This window comes from Aquarana catesbeiana, linkage group LG06 (genome assembly GCF_042186555.1).
Source record: "Aquarana catesbeiana isolate 2022-GZ linkage group LG06, ASM4218655v1, whole genome shotgun sequence".
Lineage (NCBI taxonomy): Eukaryota > Metazoa > Chordata > Amphibia > Anura > Ranidae > Aquarana > Aquarana catesbeiana.
The window spans coordinates 218,072,878-218,080,008 of record NC_133329.1 but is presented as its reverse complement, the minus strand read 5'-3'; the positions used below and the strand labels follow the sequence as shown (position 1 = coordinate 218,080,008).

At 42.4% G+C, this 7,131-nt stretch overlaps 1 pseudogene; it reads right to left on the bottom strand.

Moving 5' to 3' along the window:
* Positions 1 to 1,553: 1,553 nt before the first annotated feature.
* LOC141101923 (U6 spliceosomal RNA) lies at positions 1,554 to 1,647 on the bottom strand (annotated as a pseudogene).
* Between the last annotated feature and the right edge of the window lie 5,484 nt (positions 1,648 to 7,131).

The following is a 7,131-nucleotide window of genomic DNA, read 5'->3' as shown; positions in this document are numbered from 1 at the left end:
TAAAAATGTTATTATACACATATTCATAAAAAAATTGCATCTATTGCATCCACAAGTGATTTAATAACAATATACTTATTGCAATATGATACATCAGTCTCATTTGGGACCATTATACAAACGCCTCCAATATACTTGTCTGTGTGTCTCCAGTACTGGAGGTGCGTGTATTATCCACAGGTGTTGATGCATTTCGCAAAAAGTGCATAGCTTCCTCAGAAGATGGACTCAACATCTGTGGGAGGAGCTCTAGCCCCTGTGTCTGCTCCAGACGTTATTGACGCACCATGATATTGTGAGTGTGTGTTAAAAAAATCGAACTATTTTTTTGATATGTGTATATATATATATATACAGTATAATAATAATGTAATAAGATTCTGTTCATATTCAGCAGCATATGATACTCCACATACTGGTTCTGAGGAAGCTACGCACTTTTTTCAAAACACGTCAACACCTGTACCATCTTGAGGACACTGCTCTTGACAGCCAATAGGCACAGAGCACTTAGTCTTTCATGGGTCATCATGGTTCTCAGTGCCAATTTGTTGACCAACCTTTTTCCTGAACAACTAGTGACCATCATGCGCAAACATAGTCTAAGAGCTACATTAACACATAGAAAGGTATCAGCAAGCCCTTCATCATGTAATAAAACTATAGAAAATGGTGTAAAACCGCGCTATAAGAACCAAAGCAATTAAAACTAAGTAAAATAAAAAAATGGTAGCAGGATGATTGACATCAAACTGACGAATAGGGAGCAGCAATTAGTACGTACACATCAATACACGTGCAAATTGAGAAAAATGTAAAAAATCGCGCTACCCTTGAAGATTAAATCATGCTATAAACATGTAAATATATGACAACCTGCGTGATAATGATAGCATGCAGATGATAAAATACAGTGATAAATTAATATATAACGTGAACAATGATAAATATTCAGTGATTGGTGGGCATTGATCCCAAACGATCAGTGATAAATAAGTAATTTGGTGTGATGAGCACCAGTGAGATATAAAAAATAATATAAAAAAAGTCCAACACAGTTGCATAAATCAATACCAAAAAATCTAACAAATGTCCAGTGATCAAAAAAATATTGAAAAAATGATCAGTGGTCAATGAGCAATATAGCAAAGTAAACACCAGTGAAAAATAAAAATTAAAAATAAAAATATAAATGAAAATTAAGGTCCAACAAAATGGCATAGATTTGTGAATTGATATTGTGTCCCAATCAAAAGTGAGATCCACCACCACAAATCAATGGGAATGCGCCCTTACCGGAATACCATGATCCCCCATTACAGAGGATCAGGGAAGGCATGTGATGTACTAAACCCCGGCTCCATGGGACAGCAGGCAGACACCAGATGGTAGGAAATCACCTAAGGTAGCTTTTCTTTCTCTTTAGAGCAATTTCCACATCTAACTCTCTCCCAGATAGCGTTTCTGAGTCCCAGGTCAGAGTCTCTCACATGGCATCCAGGCTGCTAATGAGATCAAATTGTTTTTTTTATTTCAAGAAAAACTTTATTTAAAAAAATATGGAACACTTCACAAATTTGCGCAGGGGCCATGCTAATCTCCTCTGTAATATTCCAACTTCAGAATATGTCCTGCCGAAGCGAGGACCACCTTTTATGAGGAGAGCAGAGTACTCACGATCTGCTGCAGTGGAAGTAGGCTCCTGAACCAGTAAAAGCTGAGGGTGAGGAGAAGAAAGATTCAAAGCACCATCTTGAGCCATGCCGTAGTACCCCTGAACACTCAGCAGGTACAGAATGTGGTGAGGAAATTCTGAGCACTGCTGAGGGTCTTGTTGCGGAAGGAAGGCATGTACAGGCTCTCTGCTGTTAGTTTGAGTAGAATCTGGGTTGATGACAGTGATTGCTGACCTCACAGTAGTGGCGGGAAGCTTCAGAAGGAGTGGAGCTAATAAGAAAAGCGGCCGGTCTGTAGCATGCCACATATGCGCCCCCTGGATGCTTTGAATCCTGTACACCACCCCACAGTACATTTGGCAGCAGAAGAGGCTAGACTGATCAACCATATACAGTAGGTCATCCTGGCCTGTTGCATAATTCTCTACCTCCCAAGTAAATCACATCCTATGCAGCCCTGTGCCACCTCAGACTATCCTAAATCCAGTAAACCGAATCAACTCAACACTCCATTATCTCCTCCAGCAACTAAACAGGTAGTAGATACAAGGCCTTAGGAAACTGATATGGCGGACCTTGCTAAGTTCATCTCACAGAGAACTAATTAACACCAGATTCATGATGTTCAACGATCACCTAGAAAACTATAGAAGCTGAATAGCCCCCCTTTAAGGCAGTAGTCCTGGACCTCAGCATCCCACCTATGCTTGATTTGGGTCATCACTGATAATGGAGAAACCCAAACAATCTAGGAGCTCTTTCTGGGATAGCGCTACAAGTAGGGGTATTGTCTAGGATTCCTGCTGAGCCACCCACAGGGTGATGGCCATGATGTTGAGTCAAGTTGTCAACATGGGCCCATTCCCTGCTACCAGGTTGTACAAAGAACGGGAACTTTCTGTTGGGGTTTGACCAACAAACGGAATGGACCTTCATTTTGACATAGCCGCATTGAAGACACAGGTGTCCCAAATAATGGAGATAACTTTACTAACAAGAATTCCTCCAGCCCCTTTCTTTACTGATAATTATGTATAATAAAACATCATAACCATTGCCCGTACAAACTTTAAACTGATTTTCTTTTGTGCTTTCCAAAATGCATGATTGGTTTATAATAAATAGGGTTCAGAGAATCAGTTTGCATAAGGCTGTGATCCCTCTGTGGTGTCATAATTCACACCAATTTTCAGGTACATGTGCATTTGTTGTGGAGATATAAAAACCTTGCACATACCTACTGGCTTCCATTTTATGTTATATGTGGAGAAGGAGGGGATAAGAGAGGATGTGTAAAGCAGGCAGGTGGCAGGTTAAAAGCACATACACTTATAGATCTAGTTATAAAACATTAATTGTATAAATGTCCGAAGCATTCATGCTATCTGAAAGTCACCATCATTTTTCTAAGAGATTAAAGGGTAAGTTAGCCTTTTTAAAAAAGTAATAAATTCACATCTTTTTGCAGGTAAAGAAAAAGTGTGCGCGGCCTCACATAACAATATGGAATATATCAGAATTGATAAAATGTACCATTATCCGTGTTTGATTGGAATAGATGTTTGGGAATGAGGGCCCCAACCCCAGACTCACCAGGAAGGGCATGCAAGCGGACTATCTCGGTACATGTAAAAGGAAATATACAGCAATAAGCGAAGATTATATATAAAAATAACAAGATTTATTGATACAACAAGCAAAAGCAACACAAAATATGTTAAAAAAGTGTGCACAGATGACATGGAGTTTCGACCAGTTTCGCAGGGTTACCGCTTCATCAGGAACTACATCTATGTTTAAAATGCAATGCGATAAAATGTGCATATATTCATGTGAGAAGTATTACAAAATCATATGGTGGGGGAAAGATAAAAGGAAATGATAACAATTATGTAGGGCTGCTTACCCATGTTTCGGTGCATGCAAGGCATAGAACATCCCGGCAGAGCCTCCGATTGGGAAGGACAAATATAAGAGAAGTCACCAGGAACCTAGCATCTGGATAAAGTAGTATAATATGAAATAAATGCCCATGGTCAGGAAGGGAAGTGCAAGTGAGGGCAAGGGTGTGAAGGACCAGTGGAAAGTGGATAAGGTGAAATGAGAAGTAATAAAGGAAACGGGAAAGAAAGAAAGACATAAAGAGGGGAACAAGGGAAAAAGGGGGGAGGGAGTGGGGGAGGTGAGTGGACAAGGTATAGGTCCTGATACCAGGAGAAAGGCCACAAAGAATAGCCATGGAATAGGGAAATGCAACAGTGATTGTGCATGCTAAAACAGAATGTGAGAACAAGGTGTATGAATGTGGAAGTAATGAGAGTGTGTCCAGTCAGAAAGGATGAAGAAACCACAAAGTGAACCCAAAAGGTACAGCTAAACAACAAGCAATGAAAACAGGGATGGGTAAATACCTGGACCAGGTGGGTACTGGTATAAGGGGCCGGAGGTGGAATCCTGCTTAATTAAGCATGGATAAGTGTGGATCAAAAAGGTGTACATTTTAAAGTGCCAAAGTATTTGGAGGCAAGATCTGGTATCTATAAGGTTAATGATAAAATATATATATATTCAATGTGATGACAATGCCTTCCCTTCTGCACTCAAGGTTGAAGCAAGTGCGGTCTGAAAAACAATTGTGGGGTAAGTAAGGTAGATAAATTTACTTGGAAAAAAGCTGATCAGGGGTCCATCCGGGTCCCACTCTAGCCTGTGAGATCTGCGGGATGAATCCGCTGTATATAAGTCTTCCAACCCTTTGACGTCACGATGACGCCGGTGTAGGCGTGCAGCAACGTCACAGGGTCAAGGGTCCCGCAAAGTGTGTGCGCTATGTAGTTACGTGCGCACCTGCGCACAACGCCTCAAAGAGCCAGTGGACATGTAGTGCCTGCGCGTTCAGAGCCCGCACCTCAATACCACTCGGCAAAGCCTCAGCGGTGCGCGTGGGTGAGTGGGTCATGTGCGCCCCTGCGCAGAGGTCCAGTGGTCCCGGAAAGGGACCCAAACTGAGGCATGTACAAGCGACCAGTGGGACCAACTCAAGGGGAAAGGGAGGCCCATCTGGTCGCCAGGGAGCCTACCAATCACCGCATAGAGACAGAAACCGGGAGGCCATGGGCAATTGCAGACGCCAAAAAAACCGGGGGGTGAAGCTCAACAAATTAAGTGACAATATGTATAGCGCAGATACAAATGCAATATGAAATACAAATAAAGTGTAAAGGATACAATATAGATGTGAACATATCAAAAGACATAGTCACAAACAGTATATGGTAATGGTAGAAAATTTTATACATGAACAAGGAGGATTAAATACCTCAATGGAAGGCCCATAAATAAAGCAAACATGAATGAGAGTTATACATAGGTCAATAGTAACATACAGGGCAATATAAATAATAAACAAGAACCAATTAACAACAACGCTCCCGGGTGACAATACTGTCTGAGTATCGGCAGAGAGAGAGTCGGTCACCCAATAATTTAAAGGAAGGATTTGAAGGAATTAACTGGAATGGTGGCGTTAAGCCTTTCTATCCAGAGGGCTTCTCTTTGTAATAGTGTTTTATCACGATCACCCCCTCTGACATCAGGGGGTACCACTTCTAATGCAAGAAACCCAACAGCTTTAGGATTATATTTGTGATACAGGCCTATATGGCGTCCAACAGTGGTAAGTTTGCCGTTGGTGGAGTAGTACACATGGTCGCCGACTCTCTGTCTGAACTCCCTAATTGTCTTACCTACATAAAACGCTTTGCATGTACAGAGCAGAAGGTAAATTATCCCAGTGGTGCCACACTGGGCCGATGTATGTGGGATGAAAATTTCACCATTAGGAAGCTCAAAGGAAGAACAAGAAAGTATCCATGGGCATAAAGGGCATTGGCCACAAGGAAAGGTACCAAAGGGTTGGGGGGGTCACTAATATCGGGTTTATAGTGGCTGCTAGTTAGACGGTTTCCAAGAGATTTGGCTCTGCGAAAGACCAATTTGGGTGTCTCACATACATGATGTTTGAGGATATGATGATCAGTGAGGAGATGCCAGTGTTTTTAAATAATTTTCCTAAATTGCTCATGATGTGCTGAGTACTGAGTAATAATTTTAACTGTATTGGTGTTGGAGTTGCGTGGAGAGGGATAAAACAAGAGATACGGCCACATGCCTTATTAAAGGCCTTTCTGAGGTTAGTCCTAGAGTAACCCCTCAAGAGAAGCCGTTCGCGTAGGGCAGCTGATTATATGTAAAAATCCCCGTCACGTGCACAGTTGCGACGCAGTTGCAGATACTGGGCACGAGGGGTTTTGGATGGGCACTAGTGGCATGCAACAAAGTGTTGCCAGCTGTGGGTTTGCGAGTTGGTCCCCAATGTCCCATGGAGGTTCTTTACAATCAACAGATCAAGGAATGGGATCTGTGTATTGTCTGAACTCACCGTGAAGCGTAGATTCATGGTGTTGATGTTAATGGCATCAACGAATTGATTCAGTGAGGATAATGAGCCAGTCCAGACTATGAACAAATCATTGATGAATCTGAACCAGCAAAGTATCGACTCTAGAAAAGATGAAAATTGGTCATCAGAAAAAATGTATCTCTCCCAGACTCCGAGGAACAAGTTTGCGTATGATGGGGCACATGACGTGCCCATTGCCACGCCTTGTGTTTGCAGGTAGTGTTGGTCCTCGAATATGAAAAAATTACGCGTGAGAATGAACTTAACAATTGTAAGATGAACTCATTAAGAGGCCAAGATGTGTGTTCTTGTTCCATGAGGAATGATCTGGCCATCACGACTCCCTTCTTGTGGGGGATGCTCGAGTACAAAGACTCAACATCAATAGCCACGAGGAGGGAGTCGCGAGGGATCTGGATCCCCTCAATGTGTCTAAGGAGGTCAGATGTGTCACGGATATATGATGGTAAACACGATACATGGGGAAGTAGAAAACTATCTACAAATTTGCTGGCATTATCCGTCAAAGACCCAATGCCCGAGACAATGGGTCTTCCCGGTGGCTGGGAGAGATTTTTGTGTGTTTTGGGTAATGTGTAAAAGGTGGGAGTACGTGGATGTTTGGGGACCAAATAATTAAGGGTATCTTTGTCAATCAGACCCTGCCAGAAGGCCCCTGTGCATAGTTCTCTAAATTCATTGACGAAACCCGTAATGCTAGTGAGTGGGAAAGGTTGGTACCAGGTGGAATTGTCCAGTACCTCGTGGCACATAGTCTGATGTGACATCCTCGCTATATTTCCACCTTTGTCTGATGGCTTAATGATAATTTCACGCCATGTCTGTGGGCGTCGGAGTGCTCGCTGTTGATTGGGGGTCAGGTTAGGTGGAAATTCCTGCCATCTGTCGTTCTTAAGATCTTTGATTGATTGGTGCAAAAAGGCCCAGATCGCTGGACAAGTCATCAGATCTGGAAACTTACGAGACTTGGGT